Raw genomic sequence first — 11,476 nt, 5'->3', positions numbered from 1 at the left:
GAGCTGCAGGATGGAGGTGGATTGGGTTGGAACAGGGCAGAGGGGGTGGATTGCTGTGGAGGTTTAGGGCTCAACTGCACATAGTTGGCTATAGGGAGCTGAAGAGGATTAGCTTCTAGTGGGGAGGGGGGAAGCCACCAGGAGAGTGGGGCAGAGCTGGCAAGGATGTTCTTTTTGGGCATTGGGAACCATGTGGCAGGTGGCTTCCCACTCAATGGCCAAGGCCAGACAGTGCCCCTTTGATTGCCATGACCCCTGCCCCCAGTCTGCCCTGCACCAGTGAGCATGCGCCAAAGTGGCAGCCCAGGGCCTGAATGACCTAAGGGGACCCTGAGAATGGACCCCGGGGGATATGGAGGCTCCAGACAGGACAAGTCTGAGTCCTGCACCTGAGGTCTGAATGGCCAGGCCAGCTCTGCTTTCTGCAAGATCATCCACGCCTCTATACAGCCCATCCCAGCCACTGGTAATGCCTTGAACTAAGATCTTCATATTAGCATTTTTTTTTTTTTTTGGTTGCATGTGAGAATAAAAATCCCCACTGTGTTTGTTGCTGTCTCTCAGAGCTGACATGTCTCAAACAAAGCCATCTTCCCTATTGGCTGTTTCTTCTCTTCTAGCTCTTAGTTACAGGCTTAACCCTCTCAGTGCCACCACACTTGATTCCTCCGATCCACTGACCCACCCGCTTCCTCAGTTTTACTTTGACCAAGGCCCGTGTCCCTGCCTCTAAAATGCCTAATCAGAAAAACTGCTACACTTTCTTGTCCCCGCTGCTTCTCCCTGAGGTCAGGCTTCACGGTCTGGGGCCAGCGCTATTACCTAAGTCCCCCCGCTGGCCTGGACAACCCTGTCTTTCCCTCTCCAGTGGGTCATCCAAGGTGCCATGACACTGCACATCTGTTCTCATCAACCCCAGACAGGAAACCCTGTGGAGTCCTTTATTGTTTAAGGGCAAACACCTGGGGGTCATAGGAGGTCCTTCCAGTGGTCCCAGCTTTCCCTCATCGCCATCTGGGTCATAGTGCTGTGGAATCCCTGCATCCTGGGCATCTGCACGCCTTCTACCAGGACTCTGTCTTTGGCGCCTGTGCTTCCTGAGGCATGGAGCACCTGCCTCCTCCTGTCCTGGCAAACTCCTGTCCTTCCAGGTGCAACTTTAGCATCCCTTCTTCACCCCACAACCAAGCATCAGGTTCTCTTGTGTCCCAGTTCTGGTAGCGCCCTGTACCTTCCCACATACCTTCTTTCACTGGGCTTTTACATTCCAGGGTTGTAACTCTTGCTGTTGAGAGATGTTCAGGGGCTCTGAGTTCTTTGAAGGCAAGGCTTGTGTCTTACTGGTTTCTGTAAACTGGGTTCCCTGGCCACAGTAATTGCATATAAATGTTGACTCAACAGAGGCCTTTCTTTTCCAGTGAACTGCACCTACTCTCTTCTTGCAGAAGATGGCGGTGACATGAATGCTGGCCATGAGGTGAGGGACAGAGGTTACCTTCATAAGACTTAGGCTTCAGGGCTGCAAGGAGCTTTAATGACCACCAGGTCCAGCTCCATCCATGCTGGCCTCCCCTCCTTAACTCCTCATCCCCAAAATGGTTCCCAGCTACTGTCACTGAGGAACCCAGACCCTCGTGTGGGAGTTTCAAGACATGAAGGAGGGTATCTCGACTGGCCAGCTTGTGGTGTTCCTCCCAAATCCTCTTATTTGAGGAAATAGAACTTGCCCTTGAGCTAGAGATACTCTATGGCTCCTGGTGGGAGACAGTGATGGCACTACAGAGAATAGGGTATATGATCCTTTTTGGAGCAGAACAGTAAAGGTGAGGAGGGTGGTCTAATGATGGGGACCTGCAAGGGTGGTGGTTGCAAGGTCAATTCCATGCCCGGTTGGTGGGGTCAGGAAGAGTGGCCTGGCCACATTGCAGGTGGGGGTGGGATGGTCTTGGCTGCCACTCTCTTAGGGACCCAGTTGCAACTCAGTCCTGATTGTCAGTACAAAGAAAAGCTTGGCACAGAAACCTAAAGCAGTCTGATTTCTCATTGCCAGGTGACATTCTCTTTACCAGCTGCTGCCCATACCCTCTCAGGAACAAAGTCCTGGCAGGTAAGAGCTCAGTGAAGGCAGGTACGTCCATCTCAACTGGCAGACCAGGCCCCCTCCTGCCTTCTACTACTTGGCCTTGCACAGGTACCCTGGAGATCTGGCAGTTCTCAGGGGATAGTGAGGCCTTCTCGGGACTCCTCCTGCTACTTCCTAGCCACCTGCCATACCTCTGAAGAACCCCCACCCACACATACTAGTACAGTGCTCACTGCCTCCCAGGGCAGAAGAGAGGCTCCTCCTCAAGCCCCATTTCATCCCCAGCCTGCAGTGCCATACCATAACTCACCCAGTCTTCCTTTTAGGAAGTCCGTGCCATTTCTGACCCAGCTCTTTGAGGGGGCTGTGCTCCTGAACTCAGCCACCTCTTTAGAGCCCAGAGCACTTGCCAAAAGTCAGCCTCCCTTTTCTTGTCCCCCTGCTGACACCCTGGAGAACTCTCTGTCCCCCGTGGCCCTCTGAGCACTTGCCTTTGCAGTTTGCTGTCCCTCTTCACCCCAGTGTGCATCAGTTGGCTCCGAGGCCTTGAGGGCGTTCCAGTTTGCTCCTGCCACAGGTTTTTTTGAACCACCCTGCTCAGAACTGCTTGTCCCAAATCCTTGGTTTCCCTCCTCAGCATCTCTTGTTTCCTCCTCCAAGAACTCCCTGTGGTCCGTCCTTCTCCTGAGCTGATTGTCTTTTTTGTGTCAAGTTGTGGGCAGATGTTGTGATTAGGATGCTAATCCCACAATGGTTGTTTCTGTTTCAGATCCCTCCTTGTGCCTCTCAGGGACTGATTTCCTTCTCCGTGCAGGCCTGCTTTGGATGCACTGTTCACCTAGACCCGTGGTTGGCAAAGTGCAGCTCTCAAGCCACATGTGGCTCTTTGACCCCTGAGTGTGGCTCTTCCACAGAATACCACGGCCTGCAACTCAATCCTGATTGTCAGTACAAATAAAACCTTGGCACAGAAACCTAAAGCAGTCTGATTTCTCATTGCCAGGTGACAATGAGACAGCAGTGAGTCTGTTTTGAAGAAGTTTAAGTTTAAAAAATTTGGCTCTCAAGAGAAATTTCAATCATTGTACTGTTGATATTTGGCTCTGTTGACTAATGAGTTTGCCGACCACTTACCTAGACTTTCCAAATTGTAAGCGACCCCACAGGTCAGGAACTGTCCTTCTTCCACTCCCACTGAAGGCTGCCTGCCACCTGGGAGGAGATGTCCCCTGAGAGGAAGTGCCCTTGGGTCCAGCAGTCTGCCTGTGACAAAGAGCTCCTTATCTCTAATTCACTTGGCCAGCACTTGGCCTCAGTTCCATGCCCTGGACTGCAGCAGTAGAAGACCAGGGCAGCCTTGGCTGTGTGGGAGGACAGCAGCCTTCTTACTTCTTCCCCGACTCTCCCATTTGGACTCCTGAGCCTCAGGCCTGTTTCCAAAATGCACAGTCCCCTACCCCCCTTCCTCTCTGCCCCCTGGGTAGCTCTGGTTGGCAGTGTCCCCCTCAGCACAGTCCAGATCAAGTGGTCCATCCTGGCAGCAGTACTTAATTCTGGTTTTTTCTTCCTGGCACTCCAAGGTTGTGGAAAGAAGCTGCACTACTGGGATCTTGCAGATACGGACAGGTGACTTGGACTCCCTGGTTAGGTGCGGGGCCTGCTCACAGAACGTGGCACAGAAGAGTTGGCACCTTAGGAGTTTCTGTGAACTTCTGGCACCCATTCATCCACATTCATATTACAAATGGTTATATTAACTTTAATTGGGGGTGGGGCTAGGAGTCACTTATTTATGTGTGTCCATCATTTCTGGTCTCTTCCTCTCTATGTTCTTTAGTGTTCTCAGTCTCTGAGCAAATAAGCCACGACCCAGGCTCCGGGCCCTCCCTACTTCCTGGGTGGGCTTACAAACATCATACTGTGCATTCCAGGTGCTGTGTTTAGGAGATTCGGGTATGGGGGACCTGGAGCACGTGTTGCCAGCCCAGGACCATGGTTACAGGGCACTAAGGGTTAGCTTAATGGGCCATGTGCAGAAGACCTATTCCACTGACTCTTGAGTATCTGCATACTTACTGTGGCGACTATGGAAAGGACAGAAAGGGCATGAAGAATGCTTGTGAGGCATTACCAGGAGGTGAGAACATTCACAATTTGTGAGTATTCTCCCAGTTCTTTTTCTATGCATTTTCTCTTTGCCCAGTTGAGTTTATGCTGAATTGCCATTTTGTCTTATTTCTGAAAGATTCCTCAGAAGACATCTCACTAGGCTCAACACCTCATTCTGGAGTATATTGATGCAAGTCTCTCCCTGCACAAGACCACTGAAATCGTCAGGACTGGCCCCACTATACCTTGGACCCAGTGACATCCTCTGCTCTGAAACTTCAGCACAGGAGGCCTTCCTTAATCATACACCAATGCAGTTCACTGAGTCACCCAATTCATTGTCAAATTGGGCAGAGTTTCCCCAGCCTCCAACTGTCTGGGTTGCCCACTTTCCAATGTTCACTCACCCAATACATAGCTGGTGATCCCTTTGGGAAGGGCTGGGGGATCATTCCAGTGTCTTCCTGCCATGGTGGTGCAAGGTTCTTTTCTATGGGGACCCAGGCACCTCCCTAGTCCATGGTTCAGTAGCAGAACCTTGGCAAGGCATCATGACTTGTTTATTGTGCTGCCCTTAGCCCCCTGTTGTCCATATGTGCTCTTTTGAGTTTCTATTTCAGGCTGTATCTGGGTCAGTTGGCCATCCATTGTGCCCTCAGGGAAGCCATGTTATTGTCCACCACCACCTGCCTATGGTGAACTCCTTGTCAGTGGTATTTCTCATCATGAGCCCCTGGATCCTTTCCTTCAGTGTCCCTGGGATCTCTATTGCAGTTTCTGGAGAGGGAAGGTGTAGTCCCCTTTTTTTCCCCTTTCCAGGCCCTGCATGCCCTCCCTGTGTTGTGTGGTGACTTCATTCTGGTTGGTTCCTGCCTGCCAGTAGGCTGCCACATCTCCCTGGTTTTTCTGGAACTGACTGGATTGTAGCACTGCCAGTCCCTCAGCAAACTGGGACTGTTAGACATCCTCTCTGAACAGATGGAGGGACCCTATGGGGAATAACGTGTACCTCAATTCCTCCCCCAGGCGTGGGGTGGGTGCACTAGCTCTTTTTGGGAAGGGGTGGGCTCTGCTGCAATAGACTCAGACCTTCCAGAGAAATCAAATCTTCTCAGGCCTTTTCCCAGATGCCCCTGTTCCTTATGTCAGGAATGTAGGTTTTCCCAAGGGAGCTTCTGATGTTGGAATGGAAGAACTACCTTGATTGAATATTCAGTGGACTTTGAACATCCTTGAAGTTCAGCCACTCCAGTCAAATCTTGGCTTTGACCTTTGTCCATTGCCTGAAATGGGGACTACTTTATAAGCTATGGAGGAGACACAGGGGTTCTCCCTTTGTTTTCTTTTTGTTAGTCTCCCTAAGCTTCTCATCACCCTGTGGGTGAATGCACAGAAGTCACCTCCACCCATTCACACATGTTGCACCTAGCTGTATCTTCTCACCTGCCAAGACATTCCTCTCAACCTGCAGGTCCAGTAACCAGGCTATTGCTTTGTGTCATGGCTATCTGCACACCACCTGCCCCCAGGATGTGTTCCTCATTTCCAATTGAGTGGATGAGGAGTAATCATGCACCAAGGCCCCAATCTTACCACAATCTTTTGGGACCATTTTAGAACCCACCATCTCAGCTAATGCTGAGAAGGAGGAGTCTAAAGGCTTCTTGGGTACTAATATTCACTAAGGGAGGAGGGAGGAGGCAGGGTTGGGCAGTCTGTCCTTTCACACTGCAACGTCAATCCGACAGTCTCTACTAGCCCCTCAGGTACCTGCAGAGCCAGGGTCACTGTCAGAGGCCTGTAATAGGCCCAGAGGTCAGACCCTCAATGTGCCTGAATCCTTATACCAGATACTGATGGAATGGGTGAACCAACATCTGAGATTGGTACCCTAGGAGTGGATGTATGCTAAGTAGTACACATAGGTCAGCAGCTGCCTTTGCATAGGCAGAACCTGCTACATCTTGTGGTTGGCATCTTGTGCATCAGGCCTCTGCTGGACCAGGAAGTGGATATTTTTCCAGGGCACTTGCTGGAGTGCCCCCGAATGTAGAGGGCAGCTATGGGTACACAACCTAAGACAAAGCAGATTAAAGTCAGTGTGCTGTGGCCAGCACTGCCAAGGATTTGGCAAGCCTGAGGGAGGCTGGCGAAGGATGAAGAAAAGACAAAAAGAATAAACTGGATAGATCTTCTGTGCCTGGCTGAATCCACAGAAAAGATCCAGAAGGCAAGCTGATGCTTTATTTTATAGTCAGAGGTAAATAAGGTAATTTACAATGTTCTTATAAGTTTCACTTGTTTTGGTAGCACTTGCTGCACCTCCCAAAACCCATTAGCTACCCAGGAAAGATCTAGGGAGCATCACAAGATCAAGCTTAATTATGCTAAAAAAGCTGTGGCCTCTAAGCTGGGGCTTGTTTGTGGCTTTGCCAACAGGTCAGTGAGAGGCTTAACCCTATAACTGCTCCCTACAAGTCAGAAGGTACCCGCTTTGTAGAGTCTCCTTGATGGTACAGGTACATAAGTGCACACTCCCCTTTTACTCTCTACATTACTCAGGGCTGGGAGGGTGTACCTTCCAAGCCGACCTGTGAACTACAGAGTGTGAAATCAGGCAGAATGAGGTTTGGTCAACATGGAGAGGAAGGAACTGCTGGGAGAGGCTACAGAAAGCTTCAGAGAAGAGGGCCTTTTCAACAGTGTATTAAAGGTGAAAAGTGTCTCCTTAGCTGGGAAATATCAGAAGGTCCACCTAAAGAGACCAGATATGTTCAGGGAACTGAGAAGGTTAGTGCTGTAGCAGATGCATTTGTGGAATGAGGTCATGGAAGTTGAGTCTGAGAAATTAGCTTTGGTCCACCTGGAAGAAACAATATTTAGGATCTGTGTGTTGTTTGGAGTCTGGACTGTGCTTTGAATGCAGCTGGTCAACACTTTAACTTGCCTTTTTTTTAAATCCTCACCTTAGGATATGTTCATTGATTTAAGAGCAAGAGAGATAGATGTGAGGGAAAAATATTGATTGGTTGCTACCTCTCATATGTGCCCAAACCAGGGATCAAACCCACAAGTTGGCTATGTGCTCTGACTGGGAATCAAACCCACAACCTTTTGGGACACCAACTGAGCTACCTGGCCAGGGCCCTCACTTGCAGTTTTAATGGTAAATTTTTGCCTCTGTCCCTGAGAAGAATTTATTTGGTTGGTCAGTCATTTGTCAAGACTTCGTGTATCTCTGATGGACAGGCAACCTGTAGAGATTGGACACACAGGTGACTATGCTGCAGCCCTGCGTGGCCCAGGAGCAGCCTTCCACAGATGAACAGTGATTCCATCAGCATGTTCTTATTCTTACTTGATGAGGTTTCCAATTCTTGTTCCTGAATTTAGAAGGAAATATGGAGAGATGACTTTAGGTCTTTAGGTTTTGAGGATTATTATGGGGGGTATGTGTGTTGGGACCCAGATCCTCTTGGCCCCCACTAGACAGTTTATTTGCCTTGTGTGGAACCCCAAGTAGTCCAAACTGAGCAGATCAACTGCTGATGAATCATAGAAAGAAAGCTTCATGTGGGTTTGCTCCAGCTGGCTCTCCAATGGCCTGAACTGTAACAGTGTCCAAGGATGGGAGGAGTTTGGCGGTGCGGGCCCCTCACTCACTGCCTCTTAACATGCTGCCTTTGCAGGAGGAGCATAGGTGGTGAAGAAAAGACAATGAAGCAATCTCCTTGACATGCTGTATCACCCAACTAAAATATTCCCAAAAATGATACTTCAGGAAGCTTTAGTAAATGACACTAGTGTTTGACAATAGTAATGTGCTGCTTGCTCATTGTGCCATCTGCTGGCTGATTCATCCAACTTCACTTTCAATTAAATATGGTAGGTGATCAGAGCTTGATCAATGAGTAGCTTCCATAGCAGAAAGCTCCATGCAGTGCTTGCGGGGGGAGATGAGGAAGGGAGTGTGAGTGTAAAAACAAGGTGCTAATATGAATATGTTGATACATTGTACAATATCTCTTCTCTCCTTTCTCTCCTCTGACCATTCCTGCCTCTTGATCTAATTTTCCCAAGACATAGATATGGCAGATATATAATAGAATGATGGATATTAAAATAAACAGATTCCTAATACCCATTACCATGAAGGTATAGCAAACTACCTTGCATTTTCCTTGATAAGAGCCTTTACTAGCATCCCAAGCGTTGGCACAGGAGCCTATTGTTTGAATCCAATGGGTGAATGAGGATAGAAGGCTCCATTGTTTGAATGAACATGTGTCTCTGCATCTCATAAGATGAACCAACATATAGGGGACACAGTGGGGATGATCAGGGGATGTGTGGCTGTAAGATGGTGGAATGATGAGATCCAGAGCCTGATCTTTGGGACCTAGTAACCTGGGTTTGGATATCAGCTCCTCTGTTCCTATGTGGCCTTGGCACTTTCTATTTCCAGGTCTCTCTGTCCCCTCTTGTAAGTCGTGTGGCATAAATGCCACACGTCTCATAGGGCATTTGCTAAGGCATAGCCTTACACATTATGTCCTCTCCTGGTGGGGTTCAGGTTCTCAGTCTTTGCTTCTACTTTTGCAGGTTGGAGGCAATTCCAGTAACACTCTCTATGAAGGTTTTTATTGGTTCCCAGGCTTTATAAATTTTAGAGTTTTCCTACAGTGTTCAAGAGATTATGATGTGATCTTGGCAAAAGTCCCTTATCCTGTTTTTGAAAATTTCAGTTGTACAACATAAAAAAATGAGATAATTAATCTAGAAGAGTGCTTCTCAAACCTTTGTGGTCTTGGAACATCTTGGTCTGGCTGTAGGTTCAATCTCCCAAACAGATCAAGACAGGCTACTCTTCTTCTAAAGCAAGGCCCGATCCCTATACCTCTTCCCATCTCTTCATGGCCATTATTCATAGAAGGTCATAAAACATGCCACATGAGACAATCGGAAAACTAGTGTTCTAGATCCATGGTTCTCAAACTTGAATGTGCATTCAGATCCTTTAGTCATTTTGTCAAATGCAGCTCTGATTCAATAGTTCTGGGGTAGACCTGAGATTCTGCATTTCTAACCACATCCAAGGTGATGCCCAGGTGGCTGGTCCATGGGTAGTTTTTGGAAAGCAAGGGTCTGATCTCAGAATGCCTTTTACCCTTCACAGCCATTGACTTTGAATTCTTTACCTATTGGTACTCTGATTATATCATAAATTGAAAATTTGGGTAGAATGAATCTATTGAGGACAAATCCTCAATTATGCAGATGTGGAAACTGACCTTCTGGAATATGAAGAAGACAGCAAGTATTTGTTTCTCTCCCAACTTTGAGTGAGTGAGGCATCCATGAAATATTTAGTAAAGGAACAATTTGGGCTAAGAAGCTGTTGACTTATCCATGGAGTTAGTGAGAGTTGCACTTTGGTTTGATTGCAATCTGGATCCTAAGGAGGTCTTATTATAAGAGGAAATGGGCAGTTTTCCAAGAGAGCTTCTTGCAGAAACAAATGTAACCTGCTTTCAGACCCTGGATAAGATCTGCCTCCATGAGCTAAGTCTAAAGCAAAGATTTATAATTGTGGACAACTGTCAGTGTATCTGGCATTAATGTGCTTTCTTGATAATCTTAATGCAATGTTGTGGCATCTAGAAATGGGCCTTCATGTAAATGGCCTCCATCATTTCTACCCAATGTTGAGTTGGCAACAGTCCAAGGGAGGGGCTAGCATATCTCCCATATTGGGGAGGTGTGTTAAGTTCAATGTTGGTAGAGTGCTCTGTCTTCTGCATTCTTTGCTGGGGCATGTCCTGTGTGTGTGTCCAGAAGACCAGCTGCTGCTTTAATGGACTATAGGGCTTTGCCCATTAGTCTTTGATTCAGTTCAGTAATGTCATAGTTAAGATGGGGAGCCCACTTTGACAAGGAGACAAACAACCCAACTACTACAGTGGCCAATGTGTTTAAATGTCACTTGTCCTATATAGAATGTGGCATAATAACTGAGTGTTTTTTGTGGCTTTGTCCCAACACTTCATTAAGAAAGATGAATGTTTTCCCATGGGGGAAGAGGTTGTTTGTACACTATCTGAGAAAGGGGGGGGAAGAATGAATGCTGGGTAGGTGAAATCCTAACACAAAGGTATTCCTTTTGTGTTTGATTGGTGAGGAGAATATTGTAGTAGATGTGTGTTCAAGGAGCTTGTCAATGGACTCAATTAGTATCCAGCATGTGAGGAACACAAAAGGAGGTGCCAGGCCTTTTCTTTTTCCAAAAGCTGACAGTCTGGTGACTGGTCCATCAATACTAACATCAGCTGCCATTGGTGATTCTCATTCCTTCCTTTATTTCTTGATCCCTTCACTCTGTTTGAGCACCACCTTTGTACCAGGCACTGGGTCTATAAAGATGGAGAAGACAGAGAACTTTCTCACAGTCCACAGACAGTGTGGAGGCCTTGAGAAAGGCACCCTTCAAAGGTTCTGAAATCTCTGTGGTATCCTAACATGTGGTCTATTTTATAAAATGTTCCATGTGCACTTGAAAAAAATGTATATTCTGCTGCTTAGGGGTGAAATGCTCTGAAGATATGTTAAATCCATCTGATCTAATGTGTCGTTTAATGCTGCTATTTCATTTGTTTATTTTCTATCTGTTGATGTAAATGGGGTGTTAAATCCCCTACTATAACTGTATGCCTATCTCCCCTTATATGTCTATCCAAATTTGCTTTATATATTTAGGTTCTCCTATGTTGGGTCCATAACAGGCAGCCGACAGATAAAGGCCAGTGGAGACAGGAGGAGGTAGATCTCATGATGATTTGGGTCTTTTGTTGATCTGCCCTGGACTCAGTGCTGGTGGAAGCCAACCTTGGTGTGCAGCTTGGTTCTTCCCACGCTCACACAGGCCCAGCAGAGGGAGACACAAACTGTGTATTGCATGTAACTCCAAACAGGTTGCCAGAGCCAGTCACCTAGTTCCTACCAAGAGGCCCCAGAACCATCACACCTAGTGGCAAGCTTCATACAACATCAGAACAGGATGTAATTACACAGTGTCCTTCTATGTCTTTTATTATAGGCTTTCTTTTAAAGTCTATTTTGTCTGATGTAAGTATTGCTAGCCCAGTTTTTTTTTAAAGTTTCCATTTGCATGAAATATCTTTTGTTGTAGGGCAGGTTCTCAGGGAGCTGCCAGAATGTGGCCACCAGAGTTAACCAGACACAAACAGACCAAGATTTGGCCGTATGAAAGGAAGGTCTTCACTGGTC

At 47.4% G+C, this 11,476-nt stretch overlaps 1 protein-coding gene across 1 annotated transcript in view; it reads left to right on the top strand.

The window, feature by feature from the left end:
* The window catches only part of LOC311615561 (histone-lysine N-methyltransferase SETMAR-like), a gene marked incomplete at its 3' end in the record, with an annotated part of 55,963 nt that overhangs the window by 13,334 nt on the left and 31,153 nt on the right, over positions 1–11,476 (top strand). The window lies entirely within an intron of this gene.

Source organism: Pipistrellus hanaki, assembly GCF_964339955.1.
Source record: "Pipistrellus hanaki genome assembly, chromosome: X".
NCBI classification, from domain to species: domain Eukaryota; kingdom Metazoa; phylum Chordata; class Mammalia; order Chiroptera; family Vespertilionidae; genus Pipistrellus; species Pipistrellus hanaki.
The sequence above is the reverse complement of the archived record's forward strand: the minus strand, read 5'-3'. Positions and strand labels throughout refer to the sequence as shown.